Source organism: Trachinotus anak, unplaced genomic scaffold (assembly GCF_046630095.1).
Source record: "Trachinotus anak isolate AG129_WGS33_773 ecotype Australia unplaced genomic scaffold, CSIRO_AGI_Tana_v1 ptg000056l, whole genome shotgun sequence".
Classification (NCBI taxonomy): Eukaryota; Metazoa; Chordata; class Actinopteri; order Carangiformes; family Carangidae; genus Trachinotus; species Trachinotus anak.
In genome coordinates, this window is record NW_027273907.1 from 299,817 (window position 1) to 318,940 (window position 19,124).

The 19,124-nt window shown below is 49.1% G+C and overlaps 45 non-coding genes and 4 pseudogenes across 45 annotated transcripts; all 49 read right to left on the bottom strand.

The window, feature by feature from the left end:
- Positions 1–49: 49 nt before the first annotated feature.
- Positions 50–168, bottom strand: LOC139615633 (5S ribosomal RNA). The gene has a single exon (XR_011687511.1). It is a non-coding gene; the product is annotated as a 5S ribosomal RNA (ribosomal RNA).
- A 272-nt stretch (positions 169–440) lies between these two features.
- LOC139616549 (5S ribosomal RNA) lies at positions 441–559 on the bottom strand. Its single transcript, XR_011688213.1, has one exon. It is a non-coding gene; the product is annotated as a 5S ribosomal RNA (ribosomal RNA).
- Positions 560–831: 272 nt separating this feature from the next.
- On the bottom strand, positions 832–950 carry LOC139616550 (5S ribosomal RNA). Its single transcript, XR_011688214.1, has one exon. It is a non-coding gene; the product is annotated as a 5S ribosomal RNA (ribosomal RNA).
- A 280-nt stretch (positions 951–1,230) lies between these two features.
- LOC139615634 (5S ribosomal RNA) lies at positions 1,231–1,349 on the bottom strand. The gene has a single exon (XR_011687512.1). It is a non-coding gene; the product is annotated as a 5S ribosomal RNA (ribosomal RNA).
- A 272-nt stretch (positions 1,350–1,621) lies between these two features.
- On the bottom strand, positions 1,622–1,740 carry LOC139616551 (5S ribosomal RNA). The gene has a single exon (XR_011688215.1). It is a non-coding gene; the product is annotated as a 5S ribosomal RNA (ribosomal RNA).
- A 280-nt stretch (positions 1,741–2,020) lies between these two features.
- Positions 2,021–2,139, bottom strand: LOC139615860 (5S ribosomal RNA). Its single transcript, XR_011687726.1, has one exon. It is a non-coding gene; the product is annotated as a 5S ribosomal RNA (ribosomal RNA).
- A 272-nt stretch (positions 2,140–2,411) lies between these two features.
- On the bottom strand, positions 2,412–2,530 carry LOC139615635 (5S ribosomal RNA). Its single transcript, XR_011687513.1, has one exon. It is a non-coding gene; the product is annotated as a 5S ribosomal RNA (ribosomal RNA).
- A 272-nt stretch (positions 2,531–2,802) lies between these two features.
- Positions 2,803–2,921, bottom strand: LOC139615862 (5S ribosomal RNA). Its single transcript, XR_011687728.1, has one exon. It is a non-coding gene; the product is annotated as a 5S ribosomal RNA (ribosomal RNA).
- Positions 2,922–3,193: 272 nt separating this feature from the next.
- On the bottom strand, positions 3,194–3,312 carry LOC139616552 (5S ribosomal RNA). The gene has a single exon (XR_011688216.1). It is a non-coding gene; the product is annotated as a 5S ribosomal RNA (ribosomal RNA).
- Positions 3,313–3,584: 272 nt separating this feature from the next.
- Positions 3,585–3,703, bottom strand: LOC139615636 (5S ribosomal RNA). The gene has a single exon (XR_011687514.1). It is a non-coding gene; the product is annotated as a 5S ribosomal RNA (ribosomal RNA).
- A 272-nt stretch (positions 3,704–3,975) lies between these two features.
- Positions 3,976–4,094, bottom strand: LOC139616553 (5S ribosomal RNA). The gene has a single exon (XR_011688217.1). It is a non-coding gene; the product is annotated as a 5S ribosomal RNA (ribosomal RNA).
- A 280-nt stretch (positions 4,095–4,374) lies between these two features.
- Positions 4,375–4,493, bottom strand: LOC139615863 (5S ribosomal RNA). Its single transcript, XR_011687729.1, has one exon. It is a non-coding gene; the product is annotated as a 5S ribosomal RNA (ribosomal RNA).
- A 272-nt stretch (positions 4,494–4,765) lies between these two features.
- LOC139615638 (5S ribosomal RNA) lies at positions 4,766–4,884 on the bottom strand. Its single transcript, XR_011687516.1, has one exon. It is a non-coding gene; the product is annotated as a 5S ribosomal RNA (ribosomal RNA).
- Positions 4,885–5,156: 272 nt separating this feature from the next.
- LOC139616554 (5S ribosomal RNA) lies at positions 5,157–5,275 on the bottom strand. The gene has a single exon (XR_011688218.1). It is a non-coding gene; the product is annotated as a 5S ribosomal RNA (ribosomal RNA).
- Positions 5,276–5,547: 272 nt separating this feature from the next.
- On the bottom strand, positions 5,548–5,666 carry LOC139616555 (5S ribosomal RNA). The gene has a single exon (XR_011688219.1). It is a non-coding gene; the product is annotated as a 5S ribosomal RNA (ribosomal RNA).
- A 280-nt stretch (positions 5,667–5,946) lies between these two features.
- LOC139616089 (5S ribosomal RNA) lies at positions 5,947–6,065 on the bottom strand. Its single transcript, XR_011687948.1, has one exon. It is a non-coding gene; the product is annotated as a 5S ribosomal RNA (ribosomal RNA).
- A 272-nt stretch (positions 6,066–6,337) lies between these two features.
- Positions 6,338–6,446, bottom strand: LOC139616149 (5S ribosomal RNA; annotated as a pseudogene).
- A 280-nt stretch (positions 6,447–6,726) lies between these two features.
- Positions 6,727–6,845, bottom strand: LOC139615639 (5S ribosomal RNA). The gene has a single exon (XR_011687517.1). It is a non-coding gene; the product is annotated as a 5S ribosomal RNA (ribosomal RNA).
- Positions 6,846–7,117: 272 nt separating this feature from the next.
- LOC139616556 (5S ribosomal RNA) lies at positions 7,118–7,236 on the bottom strand. Its single transcript, XR_011688220.1, has one exon. It is a non-coding gene; the product is annotated as a 5S ribosomal RNA (ribosomal RNA).
- A 280-nt stretch (positions 7,237–7,516) lies between these two features.
- LOC139615864 (5S ribosomal RNA) lies at positions 7,517–7,635 on the bottom strand. The gene has a single exon (XR_011687730.1). It is a non-coding gene; the product is annotated as a 5S ribosomal RNA (ribosomal RNA).
- A 272-nt stretch (positions 7,636–7,907) lies between these two features.
- LOC139615640 (5S ribosomal RNA) lies at positions 7,908–8,026 on the bottom strand. Its single transcript, XR_011687518.1, has one exon. It is a non-coding gene; the product is annotated as a 5S ribosomal RNA (ribosomal RNA).
- A 272-nt stretch (positions 8,027–8,298) lies between these two features.
- LOC139615865 (5S ribosomal RNA) lies at positions 8,299–8,417 on the bottom strand. Its single transcript, XR_011687731.1, has one exon. It is a non-coding gene; the product is annotated as a 5S ribosomal RNA (ribosomal RNA).
- A 272-nt stretch (positions 8,418–8,689) lies between these two features.
- LOC139616557 (5S ribosomal RNA) lies at positions 8,690–8,808 on the bottom strand. Its single transcript, XR_011688221.1, has one exon. It is a non-coding gene; the product is annotated as a 5S ribosomal RNA (ribosomal RNA).
- Positions 8,809–9,080: 272 nt separating this feature from the next.
- On the bottom strand, positions 9,081–9,199 carry LOC139615641 (5S ribosomal RNA). The gene has a single exon (XR_011687519.1). It is a non-coding gene; the product is annotated as a 5S ribosomal RNA (ribosomal RNA).
- A 272-nt stretch (positions 9,200–9,471) lies between these two features.
- LOC139616560 (5S ribosomal RNA) lies at positions 9,472–9,590 on the bottom strand. Its single transcript, XR_011688223.1, has one exon. It is a non-coding gene; the product is annotated as a 5S ribosomal RNA (ribosomal RNA).
- A 280-nt stretch (positions 9,591–9,870) lies between these two features.
- Positions 9,871–9,989, bottom strand: LOC139615866 (5S ribosomal RNA). Its single transcript, XR_011687732.1, has one exon. It is a non-coding gene; the product is annotated as a 5S ribosomal RNA (ribosomal RNA).
- A 272-nt stretch (positions 9,990–10,261) lies between these two features.
- On the bottom strand, positions 10,262–10,380 carry LOC139615642 (5S ribosomal RNA). The gene has a single exon (XR_011687520.1). It is a non-coding gene; the product is annotated as a 5S ribosomal RNA (ribosomal RNA).
- Positions 10,381–10,652: 272 nt separating this feature from the next.
- Positions 10,653–10,771, bottom strand: LOC139615867 (5S ribosomal RNA). Its single transcript, XR_011687733.1, has one exon. It is a non-coding gene; the product is annotated as a 5S ribosomal RNA (ribosomal RNA).
- Positions 10,772–11,043: 272 nt separating this feature from the next.
- LOC139616561 (5S ribosomal RNA) lies at positions 11,044–11,162 on the bottom strand. The gene has a single exon (XR_011688224.1). It is a non-coding gene; the product is annotated as a 5S ribosomal RNA (ribosomal RNA).
- Positions 11,163–11,434: 272 nt separating this feature from the next.
- On the bottom strand, positions 11,435–11,553 carry LOC139615643 (5S ribosomal RNA). Its single transcript, XR_011687521.1, has one exon. It is a non-coding gene; the product is annotated as a 5S ribosomal RNA (ribosomal RNA).
- Positions 11,554–11,825: 272 nt separating this feature from the next.
- LOC139616562 (5S ribosomal RNA) lies at positions 11,826–11,944 on the bottom strand. Its single transcript, XR_011688225.1, has one exon. It is a non-coding gene; the product is annotated as a 5S ribosomal RNA (ribosomal RNA).
- Positions 11,945–12,216: 272 nt separating this feature from the next.
- LOC139616563 (5S ribosomal RNA) lies at positions 12,217–12,335 on the bottom strand. The gene has a single exon (XR_011688226.1). It is a non-coding gene; the product is annotated as a 5S ribosomal RNA (ribosomal RNA).
- Positions 12,336–12,615: 280 nt separating this feature from the next.
- LOC139616099 (5S ribosomal RNA) lies at positions 12,616–12,734 on the bottom strand. Its single transcript, XR_011687958.1, has one exon. It is a non-coding gene; the product is annotated as a 5S ribosomal RNA (ribosomal RNA).
- A 272-nt stretch (positions 12,735–13,006) lies between these two features.
- LOC139616151 (5S ribosomal RNA) lies at positions 13,007–13,115 on the bottom strand (annotated as a pseudogene).
- A 272-nt stretch (positions 13,116–13,387) lies between these two features.
- On the bottom strand, positions 13,388–13,506 carry LOC139616564 (5S ribosomal RNA). Its single transcript, XR_011688227.1, has one exon. It is a non-coding gene; the product is annotated as a 5S ribosomal RNA (ribosomal RNA).
- A 272-nt stretch (positions 13,507–13,778) lies between these two features.
- LOC139616565 (5S ribosomal RNA) lies at positions 13,779–13,897 on the bottom strand. Its single transcript, XR_011688228.1, has one exon. It is a non-coding gene; the product is annotated as a 5S ribosomal RNA (ribosomal RNA).
- Positions 13,898–14,177: 280 nt separating this feature from the next.
- LOC139616566 (5S ribosomal RNA) lies at positions 14,178–14,296 on the bottom strand. Its single transcript, XR_011688229.1, has one exon. It is a non-coding gene; the product is annotated as a 5S ribosomal RNA (ribosomal RNA).
- Positions 14,297–14,568: 272 nt separating this feature from the next.
- On the bottom strand, positions 14,569–14,677 carry LOC139616152 (5S ribosomal RNA; annotated as a pseudogene).
- Positions 14,678–14,957: 280 nt separating this feature from the next.
- On the bottom strand, positions 14,958–15,076 carry LOC139616567 (5S ribosomal RNA). The gene has a single exon (XR_011688230.1). It is a non-coding gene; the product is annotated as a 5S ribosomal RNA (ribosomal RNA).
- A 280-nt stretch (positions 15,077–15,356) lies between these two features.
- Positions 15,357–15,475, bottom strand: LOC139616568 (5S ribosomal RNA). Its single transcript, XR_011688231.1, has one exon. It is a non-coding gene; the product is annotated as a 5S ribosomal RNA (ribosomal RNA).
- Positions 15,476–15,747: 272 nt separating this feature from the next.
- On the bottom strand, positions 15,748–15,866 carry LOC139615854 (5S ribosomal RNA). The gene has a single exon (XR_011687720.1). It is a non-coding gene; the product is annotated as a 5S ribosomal RNA (ribosomal RNA).
- Positions 15,867–16,138: 272 nt separating this feature from the next.
- Positions 16,139–16,247, bottom strand: LOC139616153 (5S ribosomal RNA; annotated as a pseudogene).
- A 280-nt stretch (positions 16,248–16,527) lies between these two features.
- Positions 16,528–16,646, bottom strand: LOC139616569 (5S ribosomal RNA). Its single transcript, XR_011688232.1, has one exon. It is a non-coding gene; the product is annotated as a 5S ribosomal RNA (ribosomal RNA).
- Positions 16,647–16,918: 272 nt separating this feature from the next.
- On the bottom strand, positions 16,919–17,037 carry LOC139616571 (5S ribosomal RNA). Its single transcript, XR_011688234.1, has one exon. It is a non-coding gene; the product is annotated as a 5S ribosomal RNA (ribosomal RNA).
- Positions 17,038–17,317: 280 nt separating this feature from the next.
- On the bottom strand, positions 17,318–17,436 carry LOC139615868 (5S ribosomal RNA). Its single transcript, XR_011687734.1, has one exon. It is a non-coding gene; the product is annotated as a 5S ribosomal RNA (ribosomal RNA).
- A 272-nt stretch (positions 17,437–17,708) lies between these two features.
- Positions 17,709–17,827, bottom strand: LOC139615645 (5S ribosomal RNA). The gene has a single exon (XR_011687522.1). It is a non-coding gene; the product is annotated as a 5S ribosomal RNA (ribosomal RNA).
- A 272-nt stretch (positions 17,828–18,099) lies between these two features.
- Positions 18,100–18,218, bottom strand: LOC139615869 (5S ribosomal RNA). The gene has a single exon (XR_011687735.1). It is a non-coding gene; the product is annotated as a 5S ribosomal RNA (ribosomal RNA).
- Positions 18,219–18,490: 272 nt separating this feature from the next.
- Positions 18,491–18,609, bottom strand: LOC139616572 (5S ribosomal RNA). Its single transcript, XR_011688235.1, has one exon. It is a non-coding gene; the product is annotated as a 5S ribosomal RNA (ribosomal RNA).
- A 272-nt stretch (positions 18,610–18,881) lies between these two features.
- LOC139616573 (5S ribosomal RNA) lies at positions 18,882–19,000 on the bottom strand. Its single transcript, XR_011688236.1, has one exon. It is a non-coding gene; the product is annotated as a 5S ribosomal RNA (ribosomal RNA).
- Positions 19,001–19,124: the final 124 nt, after the last annotated feature.

The following is a 19,124-nucleotide window of genomic DNA, read 5'->3' on the forward strand; positions in this document are numbered from 1 at the left end:
GTTTACTGAAGCAGCAGCGTCCTCTGTTGTTTGCACAGAAAAGTGAAAAAGCTTACAGCACCTGGTATTCCCAGGCGGTCTCCCATCCAAGTACTAACCAGGCCCGACCCTGCTTAGCTTCCGAGATCTGACGAGATCGGGCGTGCTCAGGGTGGTATGGCCGTAAGCCGCAGAGCAAGTGACAACTACCCCCTTTATACATGATGATCCACACCATCACAGACATGGCTGTGTATGTCAAGCGCGGGTGTCTTTGCTCGACTTTCTTTCTTTCTTTCTTTCTCTCAACTTGTCAACTGTGTAATGTGATAATATGAAAGTGTGGTTTGTGCACTGTGAGCTGAACTGTCTGCACAGTGATTGACAGTTGAGCAGTGGCACAGTCAGTGCTGTTTACTGAAGCAGCAGCGTCCTCTGTTGTTTGCACAGAAAAGTGAAAAAGCTTACAGCACCTGGTATTCCCAGGCGGTCTCCCATCCAAGTACTAACCAGGCCCGACCCTGCTTAGCTTCCGAGATCGGACGAGATCGGGCGTGCTCAGGGTGGTATGGCCGTAAGCCGCAGAGAAAGTGACAACTACCCCCTTTATACATGATGATCCACACCATCACAGACATGGCTGTGTATGTCAAGCGCGGGTGTCTTTGCTCGACTTTCTTTCTTTCTTTCTTTCTCTCAACTTGTCAACTGTGTAATGTGATAATATGAAAGTGTGGTTTGTGCACTGTGAGCTGAACTGTCTGCACAGTGATTGACAGTTGAGCAGTGGCACAGTCAGTGCTGTTTACTGAAGCAGCAGCGTCCTCTGTTGTTTGCACAGAAAAGTGAAAAAGCTTACAGCACCTGGTATTCCCAGGCGGTCTCCCATCCAAGTACTAACCAGGCCCGACCCTGCTTAGCTTCCGAGATCGGACGAGATCGGGCGTGCTCAGGGTGGTATGGCCGTAAGCCGCAGAGCAAGTGACAACTACCCCCTTTATACATGATGATCCACACCATCACAGACATGGCTGTGTATGTCAAGCGCGGGTGTCTTTGCTTGACTTTCTTTCTTTCTTTCTTTCTCTCAACTTGTCAACTTGTCAACTGTGTAATGTGATAATATGAAAGTGTGGTTTGTGCACTGTGAGCTGAACTGTCTGCACAGTGATTGACAGTTGAGCAGTGGCACAGTCAGTGCTGTTTACTGAAGCAGCAGCGTCCTCTGTTGTTTGCACAGAAAAGTGAAAAAGCTTACAGCACCTGGTATTCCCAGGCGGTCTCCCATCCAAGTACTAACCAGGCCCGACCCTGCTTAGCTTCCGAGATCTGACGAGATCGGGCGTGCTCAGGGTGGTATGGCCGTAAGCCGCAGAGCAAGTGACAACTACCCCCTTTATACATGATGATCCACACCATCACAGACATGGCTGTGTATGTCAAGCGCGGGTGTCTTTGCTTGACTTTCTTTCTTTCTTTCTTTCTCTCAACTTGTCAACTGTGTAATGTGATAATATGAAAGTGTGGTTTGTGCACTGTGAGCTGAACTGTCTGCACAGTGATTGACAGTTGAGCAGTGGCACAGTCAGTGCTGTTTACTGAAGCAGCAGCGTCCTCTGTTGTTTGCACAGAAAAGTGAAAAAGCTTACAGCACCTGGTATTCCCAGGCGGTCTCCCATCCAAGTACTAACCAGGCCCGACCCTGCTTAGCTTCCGAGATCGGACGAGATCGGGCGTGCTCAGGGTGGTATGGCCGTAAGCCGCAGAGCAAGTGACAACTACCCCCTTTATACATGATGATCCACACCATCACAGACATGGCTGTGTATGTCAAGCGCGGGTGTCTTTGCTTGACTTTCTTTCTTTCTTTCTTTCTCTCAACTTGTCAACTTGTCAACTGTGTAATGTGATAATATGAAAGTGTGGTTTGTGCACTGTGAGCTGAACTGTCTGCACAGTGATTGACAGTTGAGCAGTGGCACAGTCAGTGCTGTTTACTGAAGCAGCAGCGTCCTCTGTTGTTTGCACAGAAAAGTGAAAAAGCTTACAGCACCTGGTATTCCCAGGCGGTCTTCCACCCAAGTACTAACCAGGCCCGACCCTGCTTAGCTTCCGAGATCGGACGAGATCGGGCGTGCTCAGGGTGGTATGGCCGTAAGCCGCAGAGCAAGTGACAACTACCCCCTTTATACATGATGATCCACACCATCACAGACATGGCTGTGTATGTCAAGCGCGGGTGTCTTTGCTCGACTTTCTTACTTTCTTTCTTTCTCTCAACTTGTCAACTGTGTAATGTGATAATATGAAAGTGTGGTTTGTGCACTGTGAGCTGAACTGTCTGCACAGTGATTGACAGTTGAGCAGTGGCACAGTCAGTGCTGTTTACTGAAGCAGCAGCGTCCTCTGTTGTTTGCACAGAAAAGTGAAAAAGCTTACAGCACCTGGTATTCCCAGGCGGTCTCCCATCCAAGTACTAACCAGGCCCGACCCTGCTTAGCTTCCGAGATCTGACGAGATCGGGCGTGCTCAGGGTGGTATGGCCGTAAGCCGCAGAGCAAGTGACAACTACCCCCTTTATACATGATGATCCACACCATCACAGACATGGCTGTGTATGTCAAGCGCGGGTGTCTTTGCTCGACTTTCTTTCTTTCTTTCTTTCTCTCAACTTGTCAACTGTGTAATGTGATAATATGAAAGTGTGGTTTGTGCACTGTGAGCTGAACTGTCTGCACAGTGATTGACAGTTGAGCAGTGGCACAGTCAGTGCTGTTTACTGAAGCAGCAGCGTCCTCTGTTGTTTGCACAGAAAAGTGAAAAAGCTTACAGCACCTGGTATTCCCAGGCGGTCTTCCACCCAAGTACTAACCAGGCCCGACCCTGCTTAGCTTCCGAGATCGGACGAGATCGGGCGTGCTCAGGGTGGTATGGCCGTAAGCCGCAGAGCAAGTGACAACTACCCCCTTTATACATGATGATCCACACCATCACAGACATGGCTGTGTATGTCAAGCGCGGGTGTCTTTGCTCGACTTTCTTACTTTCTTTCTTTCTCTCAACTTGTCAACTGTGTAATGTGATAATATGAAAGTGTGGTTTGTGCACTGTGAGCTGAACTGTCTGCACAGTGATTGACAGTTGAGCAGTGGCACAGTCAGTGCTGTTTACTGAAGCAGCAGCGTCCTCTGTTGTTTGCACAGAAAAGTGAAAAAGCTTACAGCACCTGGTATTCCCAGGCGGTCTCCCATCCAAGTACTAACCAGGCCCGACCCTGCTTAGCTTCCGAGATCGGACGAGATCGGGCGTGCTCAGGGTGGTATGGCCGTAAGCCGCAGAGCAAGTGACAACTACCCCCTTTATACATGATGATCCACACCATCACAGACATGGCTGTGTATGTCAAGCGCGGGTGTCTTTGCTCGACTTTCTTTCTTTCTTTCTTTCTCTCAACTTGTCAACTGTGTAATGTGATAATATGAAAGTGTGGTTTGTGCACTGTGAGCTGAACTGTCTGCACAGTGATTGACAGTTGAGCAGTGGCACAGTCAGTGCTGTTTACTGAAGCAGCAGCGTCCTCTGTTGTTTGCACAGAAAAGTGAAAAAGCTTACAGCACCTGGTATTCCCAGGCGGTCTCCCATCCAAGTACTAACCAGGCCCGACCCTGCTTAGCTTCCGAGATCTGACGAGATCGGGCGTGCTCAGGGTGGTATGGCCGTAAGCCGCAGAGCAAGTGACAACTACCCCCTTTATACATGATGATCCACACCATCACAGACATGGCTGTGTATGTCAAGCGCGGGTGTCTTTGCTTGACTTTCTTTCTTTCTTTCTTTCTCTCAACTTGTCAACTGTGTAATGTGATAATATGAAAGTGTGGTTTGTGCACTGTGAGCTGAACTGTCTGCACAGTGATTGACAGTTGAGCAGTGGCACAGTCAGTGCTGTTTACTGAAGCAGCAGCGTCCTCTGTTGTTTGCACAGAAAAGTGAAAAAGCTTACAGCACCTGGTATTCCCAGGCGGTCTCCCATCCAAGTACTAACCAGGCCCGACCCTGCTTAGCTTCCGAGATCGGACGAGATCGGGCGTGCTCAGGGTGGTATGGCCGTAAGCCGCAGAGCAAGTGACAACTACCCCCTTTATACATGATGATCCACACCATCACAGACATGGCTGTGTATGTCAAGCGCGGGTGTCTTTGCTTGACTTTCTTTCTTTCTTTCTTTCTCTCAACTTGTCAACTTGTCAACTGTGTAATGTGATAATATGAAAGTGTGGTTTGTGCACTGTGAGCTGAACTGTCTGCACAGTGATTGACAGTTGAGCAGTGGCACAGTCAGTGCTGTTTACTGAAGCAGCAGCGTCCTCTGTTGTTTGCACAGAAAAGTGAAAAAGCTTACAGCACCTGGTATTCCCAGGCGGTCTTCCACCCAAGTACTAACCAGGCCCGACCCTGCTTAGCTTCCGAGATCGGACGAGATCGGGCGTGCTCAGGGTGGTATGGCCGTAAGCCGCAGAGCAAGTGACAACTACCCCCTTTATACATGATGATCCACACCATCACAGACATGGCTGTGTATGTCAAGCGCGGGTGTCTTTGCTCGACTTTCTTACTTTCTTTCTTTCTCTCAACTTGTCAACTGTGTAATGTGATAATATGAAAGTGTGGTTTGTGCACTGTGAGCTGAACTGTCTGCACAGTGATTGACAGTTGAGCAGTGGCACAGTCAGTGCTGTTTACTGAAGCAGCAGCGTCCTCTGTTGTTTGCACAGAAAAGTGAAAAAGCTTACAGCACCTGGTATTCCCAGGCGGTCTCCCATCCAAGTACTAACCAGGCCCGACCCTGCTTAGCTTCCGAGATCTGACGAGATCGGGCGTGCTCAGGGTGGTATGGCCGTAAGCCGCAGAGCAAGTGACAACTACCCCCTTTATACATGATGATCCACACCATCACAGACATGGCTGTGTATGTCAAGCGCGGGTGTCTTTGCTTGACTTTCTTTCTTTCTTTCTTTCTCTCAACTTGTCAACTGTGTAATGTGATAATATGAAAGTGTGGTTTGTGCACTGTGAGCTGAACTGTCTGCACAGTGATTGACAGTTGAGCAGTGGCACAGTCAGTGCTGTTTACTGAAGCAGCAGCGTCCTCTGTTGTTTGCACAGAAAAGTGAAAAAGCTTACAGCACCTGGTATTCCCAGGCGGTCTCCCATCCAAGTACTAACCAGGCCCGACCCTGCTTAGCTTCCGAGATCGGACGAGATCGGGCGTGCTCAGGGTGGTATGGCCGTAAGCCGCAGAGCAAGTGACAACTACCCCCTTTATACATGATGATCCACACCATCACAGACATGGCTGTGTATGTCAAGCGCGGGTGTCTTTGCTTGACTTTCTTTCTTTCTTTCTTTCTCTCAACTTGTCAACTGTGTAATGTGATAATATGAAAGTGTGGTTTGTGCACTGTGAGCTGAACTGTCTGCACAGTGATTGACAGTTGAGCAGTGGCACAGTCAGTGCTGTTTACTGAAGCAGCAGCGTCCTCTGTTGTTTGCACAGAAAAGTGAAAAAGCTTACAGCACCTGGTATTCCCAGGCGGTCTCCCATCCAAGTACTAACCAGGCCCGACCCTGCTTAGCTTCCGAGATCGGACGAGATCGGGCGTGCTCAGGGTGGTATGGCCGTAAGCCGCAGAGCAAGTGACAACTACCCCCTTTATACATGATGATCCACACCATCACAGACATGGCTGTGTATGTCAAGCGCGGGTGTCTTTGCTTGACTTTCTTTCTTTCTTTCTTTCTCTCAACTTGTCAACTTGTCAACTGTGTAATGTGATAATATGAAAGTGTGGTTTGTGCACTGTGAGCTGAACTGTCTGCACAGTGATTGACAGTTGAGCAGTGGCACAGTCAGTGCTGTTTACTGAAGCAGCAGCGTCCTCTGTTGTTTGCACAGAAAAGTGAAAAAGCTTACAGCACCTGGTATTCCCAGGCAGTCTTCCACCCAAGTACTAACCAGGCCCGACCCTGCTTAGCTTCCGAGATCGGACAAGATCGGGCGTGCTCAGGGTGGTATGGCCGTAAGCCGCAGAGCAAGTGACAACTACCCCCTTTATACATGATGATCCACACCATCACAGACATGGCTGTGTATGTCAAGCGCGGGTGTCTTTGCTCGACTTTCTTACTTTCTTTCTTTCTCTCAACTTGTCAACTGTGTAATGTGATAATATGAAAGTGTGGTTTGTGCACTGTGAGCTGAACTGTCTGCACAGTGATTGACAGTTGAGCAGTGGCACAGTCAGTGCTGTTTACTGAAGCAGCAGCGTCCTCTGTTGTTTGCACAGAAAAGTGAAAAAGCTTACAGCACCTGGTATTCCCAGGCGGTCTCCCATCCAAGTACTAACCAGGCCCGACCCTGCTTAGCTTCCGAGATCGGGCGTGCTCAGGGTGGTATGGCCGTAAGCCGCAGAGCAAGTGACAACTACCCCCTTTATACATGATGATCCACACCATCACAGACATGGCTGTGTATGTCAAGCGCGGGTGTCTTTGCTTGACTTTCTTTCTTTCTTTCTTTCTCTCAACTTGTCAACTTGTCAACTGTGTAATGTGATAATATGAAAGTGTGGTTTGTGCACTGTGAGCTGAACTGTCTGCACAGTGATTGACAGTTGAGCAGTGGCACAGTCAGTGCTGTTTACTGAAGCAGCAGCGTCCTCTGTTGTTTGCACAGAAAAGTGAAAAAGCTTACAGCACCTGGTATTCCCAGGCGGTCTCCCATCCAAGTACTAACCAGGCCCGACCCTGCTTAGCTTCCGAGATCTGACGAGATCGGGCGTGCTCAGGGTGGTATGGCCGTAAGCCGCAGAGCAAGTGACAACTACCCCCTTTATACATGATGATCCACACCATCACAGACATGGCTGTGTATGTCAAGCGCGGGTGTCTTTGCTTGACTTTCTTTCTTTCTTTCTTTCTCTCAACTTGTCAACTGTGTAATGTGATAATATGAAAGTGTGGTTTGTGCACTGTGAGCTGAACTGTCTGCACAGTGATTGACAGTTGAGCAGTGGCACAGTCAGTGCTGTTTACTGAAGCAGCAGCGTCCTCTGTTGTTTGCACAGAAAAGTGAAAAAGCTTACAGCACCTGGTATTCCCAGGCGGTCTCCCATCCAAGTACTAACCAGGCCCGACCCTGCTTAGCTTCCGAGATCGGACGAGATCGGGCGTGCTCAGGGTGGTATGGCCGTAAGCCGCAGAGCAAGTGACAACTACCCCCTTTATACATGATGATCCACACCATCACAGACATGGCTGTGTATGTCAAGCGCGGGTGTCTTTGCTTGACTTTCTTTCTTTCTTTCTTTCTCTCAACTTGTCAACTTGTCAACTGTGTAATGTGATAATATGAAAGTGTGGTTTGTGCACTGTGAGCTGAACTGTCTGCACAGTGATTGACAGTTGAGCAGTGGCACAGTCAGTGCTGTTTACTGAAGCAGCAGCGTCCTCTGTTGTTTGCACAGAAAAGTGAAAAAGCTTACAGCACCTGGTATTCCCAGGCGGTCTTCCACCCAAGTACTAACCAGGCCCGACCCTGCTTAGCTTCCGAGATCGGACGAGATCGGGCGTGCTCAGGGTGGTATGGCCGTAAGCCGCAGAGCAAGTGACAACTACCCCCTTTATACATGATGATCCACACCATCACAGACATGGCTGTGTATGTCAAGCGCGGGTGTCTTTGCTCGACTTTCTTACTTTCTTTCTTTCTCTCAACTTGTCAACTGTGTAATGTGATAATATGAAAGTGTGGTTTGTGCACTGTGAGCTGAACTGTCTGCACAGTGATTGACAGTTGAGCAGTGGCACAGTCAGTGCTGTTTACTGAAGCAGCAGCGTCCTCTGTTGTTTGCACAGAAAAGTGAAAAAGCTTACAGCACCTGGTATTCCCAGGCGGTCTCCCATCCAAGTACTAACCAGGCCCGACCCTGCTTAGCTTCCGAGATCTGACGAGATCGGGCGTGCTCAGGGTGGTATGGCCGTAAGCCGCAGAGCAAGTGACAACTACCCCCTTTATACATGATGATCCACACCATCACAGACATGGCTGTGTATGTCAAGCGCGGGTGTCTTTGCTCGACTTTCTTACTTTCTTTCTTTCTCTCAACTTGTCAACTGTGTAATGTGATAATATGAAAGTGTGGTTTGTGCACTGTGAGCTGAACTGTCTGCACAGTGATTGACAGTTGAGCAGTGGCACAGTCAGTGCTGTTTACTGAAGCAGCAGCGTCCTCTGTTGTTTGCACAGAAAAGTGAAAAAGCTTACAGCACCTGGTATTCCCAGGCGGTCTTCCACCCAAGTACTAACCAGGCCCGACCCTGCTTAGCTTCCGAGATCGGACGAGATCGGGCGTGCTCAGGGTGGTATGGCCGTAAGCCGCAGAGCAAGTGACAACTACCCCCTTTATACATGATGATCCACACCATCACAGACATGGCTGTGTATGTCAAGCGCGGGTGTCTTTGCTCGACTTTCTTACTTTCTTTCTTTCTCTCAACTTGTCAACTGTGTAATGTGATAATATGAAAGTGTGGTTTGTGCACTGTGAGCTGAACTGTCTGCACAGTGATTGACAGTTGAGCAGTGGCACAGTCAGTGCTGTTTACTGAAGCAGCAGCGTCCTCTGTTGTTTGCACAGAAAAGTGAAAAAGCTTACAGCACCTGGTATTCCCAGGCGGTCTCCCATCCAAGTACTAACCAGGCCCGACCCTGCTTAGCTTCCGAGATCGGACGAGATCGGGCGTGCTCAGGGTGGTATGGCCGTAAGCCGCAGAGCAAGTGACAACTACCCCCTTTATACATGATGATCCACACCATCACAGACATGGCTGTGTATGTCAAGCGCGGGTGTCTTTGCTCGACTTTCTTTCTTTCTTTCTTTCTCTCAACTTGTCAACTGTGTAATGTGATAATATGAAAGTGTGGTTTGTGCACTGTGAGCTGAACTGTCTGCACAGTGATTGACAGTTGAGCAGTGGCACAGTCAGTGCTGTTTACTGAAGCAGCAGCGTCCTCTGTTGTTTGCACAGAAAAGTGAAAAAGCTTACAGCACCTGGTATTCCCAGGCGGTCTCCCATCCAAGTACTAACCAGGCCCGACCCTGCTTAGCTTCCGAGATCTGACGAGATCGGGCGTGCTCAGGGTGGTATGGCCGTAAGCCGCAGAGCAAGTGACAACTACCCCCTTTATACATGATGATCCACACCATCACAGACATGGCTGTGTATGTCAAGCGCGGGTGTCTTTGCTTGACTTTCTTTCTTTCTTTCTTTCTCTCAACTTGTCAACTGTGTAATGTGATAATATGAAAGTGTGGTTTGTGCACTGTGAGCTGAACTGTCTGCACAGTGATTGACAGTTGAGCAGTGGCACAGTCAGTGCTGTTTACTGAAGCAGCAGCGTCCTCTGTTGTTTGCACAGAAAAGTGAAAAAGCTTACAGCACCTGGTATTCCCAGGCGGTCTCCCATCCAAGTACTAACCAGGCCCGACCCTGCTTAGCTTCCGAGATCGGACGAGATCGGGCGTGCTCAGGGTGGTATGGCCGTAAGCCGCAGAGCAAGTGACAACTACCCCCTTTATACATGATGATCCACACCATCACAGACATGGCTGTGTATGTCAAGCGCGGGTGTCTTTGCTTGACTTTCTTTCTTTCTTTCTTTCTCTCAACTTGTCAACTTGTCAACTGTGTAATGTGATAATATGAAAGTGTGGTTTGTGCACTGTGAGCTGAACTGTCTGCACAGTGATTGACAGTTGAGCAGTGGCACAGTCAGTGCTGTTTACTGAAGCAGCAGCGTCCTCTGTTGTTTGCACAGAAAAGTGAAAAAGCTTACAGCACCTGGTATTCCCAGGCGGTCTTCCACCCAAGTACTAACCAGGCCCGACCCTGCTTAGCTTCCGAGATCGGACGAGATCGGGCGTGCTCAGGGTGGTATGGCCGTAAGCCGCAGAGCAAGTGACAACTACCCCCTTTATACATGATGATCCACACCATCACAGACATGGCTGTGTATGTCAAGCGCGGGTGTCTTTGCTCGACTTTCTTACTTTCTTTCTTTCTCTCAACTTGTCAACTGTGTAATGTGATAATATGAAAGTGTGGTTTGTGCACTGTGAGCTGAACTGTCTGCACAGTGATTGACAGTTGAGCAGTGGCACAGTCAGTGCTGTTTACTGAAGCAGCAGCGTCCTCTGTTGTTTGCACAGAAAAGTGAAAAAGCTTACAGCACCTGGTATTCCCAGGCGGTCTCCCATCCAAGTACTAACCAGGCCCGACCCTGCTTAGCTTCCGAGATCTGACGAGATCGGGCGTGCTCAGGGTGGTATGGCCGTAAGCCGCAGAGCAAGTGACAACTACCCCCTTTATACATGATGATCCACACCATCACAGACATGGCTGTGTATGTCAAGCGCGGGTGTCTTTGCTCGACTTTCTTTCTTTCTTTCTTTCTCTCAACTTGTCAACTGTGTAATGTGATAATATGAAAGTGTGGTTTGTGCACTGTGAGCTGAACTGTCTGCACAGTGATTGACAGTTGAGCAGTGGCACAGTCAGTGCTGTTTACTGAAGCAGCAGCGTCCTCTGTTGTTTGCACAGAAAAGTGAAAAAGCTTACAGCACCTGGTATTCCCAGGCGGTCTTCCACCCAAGTACTAACCAGGCCCGACCCTGCTTAGCTTCCGAGATCGGACGAGATCGGGCGTGCTCAGGGTGGTATGGCCGTAAGCCGCAGAGCAAGTGACAACTACCCCCTTTATACATGATGATCCACACCATCACAGACATGGCTGTGTATGTCAAGCGCGGGTGTCTTTGCTCGACTTTCTTACTTTCTTTCTTTCTCTCAACTTGTCAACTGTGTAATGTGATAATATGAAAGTGTGGTTTGTGCACTGTGAGCTGAACTGTCTGCACAGTGATTGACAGTTGAGCAGTGGCACAGTCAGTGCTGTTTACTGAAGCAGCAGCGTCCTCTGTTGTTTGCACAGAAAAGTGAAAAAGCTTACAGCACCTGGTATTCCCAGGCGGTCTCCCATCCAAGTACTAACCAGGCCCGACCCTGCTTAGCTTCCGAGATCGGACGAGATCGGGCGTGCTCAGGGTGGTATGGCCGTAAGCCGCAGAGCAAGTGACAACTACCCCCTTTATACATGATGATCCACACCATCACAGACATGGCTGTGTATGTCAAGCGCGGGTGTCTTTGCTCGACTTTCTTTCTTTCTTTCTTTCTCTCAACTTGTCAACTGTGTAATGTGATAATATGAAAGTGTGGTTTGTGCACTGTGAGCTGAACTGTCTGCACAGTGATTGACAGTTGAGCAGTGGCACAGTCAGTGCTGTTTACTGAAGCAGCAGCGTCCTCTGTTGTTTGCACAGAAAAGTGAAAAAGCTTACAGCACCTGGTATTCCCAGGCGGTCTCCCATCCAAGTACTAACCAGGCCCGACCCTGCTTAGCTTCCGAGATCTGACGAGATCGGGCGTGCTCAGGGTGGTATGGCCGTAAGCCGCAGAGCAAGTGACAACTACCCCCTTTATACATGATGATCCACACCATCACAGACATGGCTGTGTATGTCAAGCGCGGGTGTCTTTGCTTGACTTTCTTTCTTTCTTTCTTTCTCTCAACTTGTCAACTGTGTAATGTGATAATATGAAAGTGTGGTTTGTGCACTGTGAGCTGAACTGTCTGCACAGTGATTGACAGTTGAGCAGTGGCACAGTCAGTGCTGTTTACTGAAGCAGCAGCGTCCTCTGTTGTTTGCACAGAAAAGTGAAAAAGCTTACAGCACCTGGTATTCCCAGGCGGTCTCCCATCCAAGTACTAACCAGGCCCGACCCTGCTTAGCTTCCGAGATCGGACGAGATCGGGCGTGCTCAGGGTGGTATGGCCGTAAGCCGCAGAGCAAGTGACAACTACCCCCTTTATACATGATGATCCACACCATCACAGACATGGCTGTGTATGTCAAGCGCGGGTGTCTTTGCTTGACTTTCTTTCTTTCTTTCTTTCTCTCAACTTGTCAACTGTGTAATGTGATAATATGAAAGTGTGGTTTGTGCACTGTGAGCTGAACTGTCTGCACAGTGATTGACAGTTGAGCAGTGGCACAGTCAGTGCTGTTTACTGAAGCAGCAGCGTCCTCTGTTGTTTGCACAGAAAAGTGAAAAAGCTTACAGCACCTGGTATTCCCAGGCGGTCTCCCATCCAAGTACTAACCAGGCCCGACCCTGCTTAGCTTCCGAGATCGGACGAGATCGGGCGTGCTCAGGGTGGTATGGCCGTAAGCCGCAGAGCAAGTGACAACTACCCCCTTTATACATGATGATCCACACCATCACAGACATGGCTGTGTATGTCAAGCGCGGGTGTCTTTGCTTGACTTTCTTTCTTTCTTTCTTTCTCTCAACTTGTCAACTTGTCAACTGTGTAATGTGATAATATGAAAGTGTGGTTTGTGCACTGTGAGCTGAACTGTCTGCACAGTGATTGACAGTTGAGCAGTGGCACAGTCAGTGCTGTTTACTGAAGCAGCAGCGTCCTCTGTTGTTTGCACAGAAAAGTGAAAAAGCTTACAGCACCTGGTATTCCCAGGCAGTCTTCCACCCAAGTACTAACCAGGCCCGACCCTGCTTAGCTTCCAAGATCGGACAAGATCGGGCGTGCTCAGGGTGGTATGGCCGTAAGCCGCAGAGCAAGTGACAACTACCCCCTTTATACATGATGATCCACACCATCACAGACATGGCTGTGTATGTCAAGCGCGGGTGTCTTTGCTCGACTTTCTTACTTTCTTTCTTTCTCTCAACTTGTCAACTGTGTAATGTGATAATATGAAAGTGTGGTTTGTGCACTGTGAGCTGAACTGTCTGCACAGTGATTGACAGTTGAGCAGTGGCACAGTCAGTGCTGTTTACTGAAGCAGCAGCGTCCTCTGTTGTTTGCACAGAAAAGTGAAAAAGCTTACAGCACCTGGTATTCCCAGGCGGTCTCCCATCCAAGTACTAACCAGGCCCGACCCTGCTTAGCTTCCGAGATCGGGCGTGCTCAGGGTGGTATGGCCGTAAGCCGCAGAGCAAGTGACAACTACCCCCTTTATACATGATGATCCACACCATCACAGACATGGCTGTGTATGTCAAGCGCGGGTGTCTTTGCTCGACTTTCTTTCTTTCTTTCTTTCTCTCAACTTGTCAACTGTGTAATGTGATAATATGAAAGTGTGGTTTGTGCACTGTGAGCTGAACTGTCTGCACAGTGATTGACAGTTGAGCAGTGGCACAGTCAGTGCTGTTTACTGAAGCAGCAGCGTCCTCTGTTGTTTGCACAGAAAAGTGAAAAAGCTTACAGCACCTGGTATTCCCAGGCGGTCTCCCATCCAAGTACTAACCAGGCCCGACCCTGCTTAGCTTCCGAGATCGGACGAGATCGGGCGTGCTCAGGGTGGTATGGCCGTAAGCCGCAGAGAAAGTGACAACTACCCCCTTTATACATGATGATCCACACCATCACAGACATGGCTGTGTATGTCAAGCGCGGGTGTCTTTGCTCGACTTTCTTTCTTTCTTTCTTTCTCTCAACTTGTCAACTGTGTAATGTGATAATATGAAAGTGTGGTTTGTGCACTGTGAGCTGAACTGTCTGCACAGTGATTGACAGTTGAGCAGTGGCACAGTCAGTGCTGTTTACTGAAGCAGCAGCGTCCTCTGTTGTTTGCACAGAAAAGTGAAAAAGCTTACAGCACCTGGTATTCCCAGGCGGTCTCCCATCCAAGTACTAACCAGGCCCGACCCTGCTTAGCTTCCGAGATCGGACGAGATCGGGCGTGCTCAGGGTGGTATGGCCGTAAGCCGCAGAGCAAGTGACAACTACCCCCTTTATACATGATGATCCACACCATCACAGACATGGCTGTGTATGTCAAGCGCGGGTGTCTTTGCTTGACTTTCTTTCTTTCTTTCTTTCTCTCAACTTGTCAACTTGTCAACTGTGTAATGTGATAATATGAAAGTGTGGTTTGTGCACTGTGAGCTGAACTGTCTGCACAGTGATTGACAGTTGAGCAGTGGCACAGTCAGTGCTGTTTACTGAAGCAGCAGCGTCCTCTGTTGTTTGCACAGAAAAGTGAAAAAGCTTACAGCACCTGGTATTCCCAGGCGGTCTCCCATCCAAGTACTAACCAGGCCCGACCCTGCTTAGCTTCCGAGATCGGACGAGATCGGGCGTGCTCAGGGTGGTATGGCCGTAAGCCGCAGAGAAAGTGACAACTACCCCCTTTATACATGATGATCCACACCATCACAGACATGGCTGTGTATGTCAAGCGCGGGTGTCTTTGCTCGACTTTCTTTCTTTCTTTCTTTCTCTCAACTTGTCAACTGTGTAATGTGATAATATGAAAGTGTGGTTTGTGCACTGTGAGCTGAACTGTCTGCACAGTGATTGACAGTTGAGCAGTGGCACAGTCAGTGCTGTTTACTGAAGCAGCAGCGTCCTCTGTTGTTTGCACAGAAAAGTGAAAAAGCTTACAGCACCTGGTATTCCCAGGCGGTCTCCCATCCAAGTACTAACCAGGCCCGACCCTGCTTAGCTTCCGAGATCGGGCGTGCTCAGGGTGGTATGGCCGTAAGCCGCAGAGCAAGTGACAACTACCCCCTTTATACATGATGATCCACACCATCACAGACATGGCTGCGTATGTCAAGCGCGGGTGTCTTTGCTCGACTTTCTTTCTTTCTTTATTTCTCTCAACTTGTCAACTTGTCAACTGTGTAATGTGATAATATGAAAGTGTGGTTTGTGCACTGTGAGCTGAACTGTCTGCACAGTGATTGACAGTTGAGCAGTGGCACAGTCAGTGCTGTTTACTGAAGCAGCAGCGTCCTCTGTTGTTTGCACAGAAAAGTGAAAAAGCTTACAGCACCTGGTATTCCCAGGCGGTCTCCCATCCAAGTACTAACCAGGCCCGACCCTGCTTAGCTTCCGAGATCGGACGAGATCGGGCGTGCTCAGGGTGGTATGGCCGTAAGCCGCAGAGAAAGTGACAACTACCCCCTTTATACATGATGATCCACACCATCACAGACATGGCTGTGTATGTCAAGCGCGGGTGTCTTTGCTTGACTTTCTTTCTTTCTTTCTTTCTCTCAACTTGTCAACTTGTCAACTGTGTAATGTGATAATATGAAAGTGTGGTTTGTGCACTGTGAGCTGAACTGTCTGCACAGTGATTGACAGTTGAGCAGTGGCACAGTCAGTGCTGTTTACTGAAGCAGCAGCGTCCTCTGTTGTTTGCACAGAAAAGTGAAAAAGCTTACAGCACCTGGTATTCCCAGGCGGTCTCCCATCCAAGTACTAACCAGGCCCGACCCTGCTTAGCTTCCGAGATCGGACGAGATCGGGCGTGCTCAGGGTGGTATGGCCGTAAGCCGCAGAGAAAGTGACAACTACCCCCTTTATACATGATGATCCACACCATCACAGACATGGCTGTGTATGTCAAGCGCGGGTGTCTTTGCTCGACTTTCTTTCTTTCTTTCTTTCTCTCAACTTGTCAACTGTGTAATGTGATAATATGAAAGTGTGGTTTGTGCACTGTGAGCTGAACTGTCTGCACAGTGATTGACAGTTGAGCAGTGGCACAGTCAGTGCTGTTTACTGAAGCAGCAGCGTCCTCTGTTGTTTGCACAGAAAAGTGAAAAAGCTTACAGCACCTGGTATTCCCAGGCGGTCTCCCATCCAAGTACTAACCAGGCCCGACCCTGCTTAGCTTCCAAGATCGGACGAGATCGGGCGTGCTCAGGGTGGTATGGCCGTAAGCCGCAGAGAAAGTGACAACTACCCCCTTTATACATGATGATCCACACCATCACAGACATGGCTGTGTATGTCAAGCGCGGGTGTCTTTGCTCGACTTTCTTTCTTTCTTTCTTTCTCTCAACTTGTCAACTGTGTAATGTGATAATATGAAAGTGTGGTTTGTGCACTGTGAGCTGAACTGTCTGCACAGTGATTGACAGTTGAGCAGTGGCACAGTCAGTGCTGTTTACTGAAGCAGCAGCGTCCTCTGTTGTTTGCACAGAAAAGTGAAAAAGCTTACAGCACCTGGTATTCCCAGGCGGTCTCCCATCCAAGTACTAACCAGGCCCGACCCTGCTTAGCTTCCGAGATCGGGCGTGCTCAGGGTGGTATGGCCGTAAGCCGCAGAGCAAGTGACAACTACCCCCTTTATACATGATGATCCACACCATCACAGACATGGCTGCGTATGTCAAGCGCGGGTGTCTTTGCTCGACTTTCTTTCTTTCTTTATTTCTCTCAACTTGTCAACTTGTCAACTGTGTAATGTGATAATATGAAAGTGTGGTTTGTGCACTGTGAGCTGAACTGTCTGCACAGTGATTGACAGTTGAGCAGTGGCACAGTCAGTGCTGTTTACTGAAGCAGCAGCGTCCTCTGTTGTTTGCACAGAAAAGTGAAAAAGCTTACAGCACCTGGTATTCCCAGGCGGTCTCCCATCCAAGTACTAACCAGGCCCGACCCTGCTTAGCTTCCGAGATCGGACGAGATCGGGCGTGCTCAGGGTGGTATGGCCGTAAGCCGCAGAGCAAGTGACAACTACCCCCTTTATACATGATGATCCACACCATCACAGACATGGCTGTGTATGTCAAGCGCGGGTGTCTTTGCTCGACTTTCTTTCTTTCTTTCTTTCTCTCAACTTGTCAACTGTGTAATGTGATAATATGAAAGTGTGGTTTGTGCACTGTGAGCTGAACTGTCTGCACAGTGATTGACAGTTGAGCAGTGGCACAGTCAGTGCTGTTTACTGAAGCAGCAGCGTCCTCTGTTGTTTGCACAGAAAAGTGAAAAAGCTTACAGCACCTGGTATTCCCAGGCGGTCTCCCATCCAAGTACTAACCAGGCCCGACCCTGCTTAGCTTCCGAGATCGGACGAGATCGGGCGTGCTCAGGGTGGTATGGCCGTAAGCCGCAGAGAAAGTGACAACTACCCCCTTTATACATGATGATCCACACCATCACAGACATGGCTGTGTATGTCAAGCGCGGGTGTCTTTGCTTGACTTTCTTTCTTTCTTTCTTTCTCTCAACTTGTCAACTTGTCAACTGTGTAATGTGATAATATGAAAGTGTGGTTTGTGCACTGTGAGCTGAACTGTCTGCACAGTGATTGACAGTTGAGCAGTGGCACAGTCAGTGCTGTTTACTGAAGCAGCAGCGTCCTCTGTTGTTTGCACAGAAAAGTGAAAAAGCTTACAGCACCTGGTATTCCCAGGCGGTCTTCCACCCAAGTACTAACCAGGCCCGACCCTGCTTAGCTTCCGAGATCGGACGAGATCGGGCGTGCTCAGGGTGGTATGGCCGTAAGCCGCAGAGCAAGTGACAACTACCCCCTTTATACATGATGATCCACACCATCACAGACATGGCTGTGTATGTCAAGCGCGGGTGTCTTTGCTCGACTTTCTTACTTTCTTTCTTTCTCTCAACTTGTCAACTGTGTAATGTGATAATATGAAAGTGTGGTTTGTGCACTGTGAGCTGAACTGTCTGCACAGTGATTGACAGTTGAGCAGTGGCACAGTCAGTGCTGTTTACTGAAGCAGCAGCGTCCTCTGTTGTTTGCACAGAAAAGTGAAAAAGCTTACAGCACCTGGTATTCCCAGGCGGTCTCCCATCCAAGTACTAACCAGGCCCGACCCTGCTTAGCTTCCGAGATCTGACGAGATCGGGCGTGCTCAGGGTGGTATGGCCGTAAGCCGCAGAGCAAGTGACAACTACCCCCTTTATACATGATGATCCACACCATCACAGACATGGCTGTGTATGTCAAGCGCGGGTGTCTTTGCTCGACTTTCTTTCTTTCTTTCTTTCTCTCAACTTGTCAACTGTGTAATGTGATAATATGAAAGTGTGGTTTGTGCACTGTGAGCTGAACTGTCTGCACAGTGATTGACAGTTGAGCAGTGGCACAGTCAGTGCTGTTTACTGAAGCAGCAGCGTCCTCTGTTGTTTGCACAGAAAAGTGAAAAAGCTTACAGCACCTGGTATTCCCAGGCGGTCTTCCACCCAAGTACTAACCAGGCCCGACCCTGCTTAGCTTCCGAGATCGGACGAGATCGGGCGTGCTCAGGGTGGTATGGCCGTAAGCCGCAGAGCAAGTGACAACTACCCCCTTTATACATGATGATCCACACCATCACAGACATGGCTGTGTATGTCAAGCGCGGGTGTCTTTGCTCGACTTTCTTACTTTCTTTCTTTCTCTCAACTTGTCAACTGTGTAATGTGATAATATGAAAGTGTGGTTTGTGCACTGTGAGCTGAACTGTCTGCACAGTGATTGACAGTTGAGCAGTGGCACAGTCAGTGCTGTTTACTGAAGCAGCAGCGTCCTCTGTTGTTTGCACAGAAAAGTGAAAAAGCTTACAGCACCTGGTATTCCCAGGCGGTCTCCCATCCAAGTACTAACCAGGCCCGACCCTGCTTAGCTTCCGAGATCGGACGAGATCGGGCGTGCTCAGGGTGGTATGGCCGTAAGCCGCAGAGCAAGTGACAACTACCCCCTTTATACATGATGATCCACACCATCACAGACATGGCTGTGTATGTCAAGCGCGGGTGTCTTTGCTCGACTTTCTTTCTTTCTTTCTTTCTCTCAACTTGTCAACTGTGTAATGTGATAATATGAAAGTGTGGTTTGTGCACTGTGAGCTGAACTGTCTGCACAGTGATTGACAGTTGAGCAGTGGCACAGTCAGTGCTGTTTACTGAAGCAGCAGCGTCCTCTGTTGTTTGCACAGAAAAGTGAAAAAGCTTACAGCACCTGGTATTCCCAGGCGGTCTCCCATCCAAGTACTAACCAGGCCCGACCCTGCTTAGCTTCCGAGATCGGACGAGATCGGGCGTGCTCAGGGTGGTATGGCCGTAAGCCGCAGAGCAAGTGACAACTACCCCCTTTATACATGATGATCCACACCATCACAGACATGGCTGTGTATGTCAAGCGCGGGTGTCTTTGCTTGACTTTCTTTCTTTCTTTCTTTCTCTCAACTTG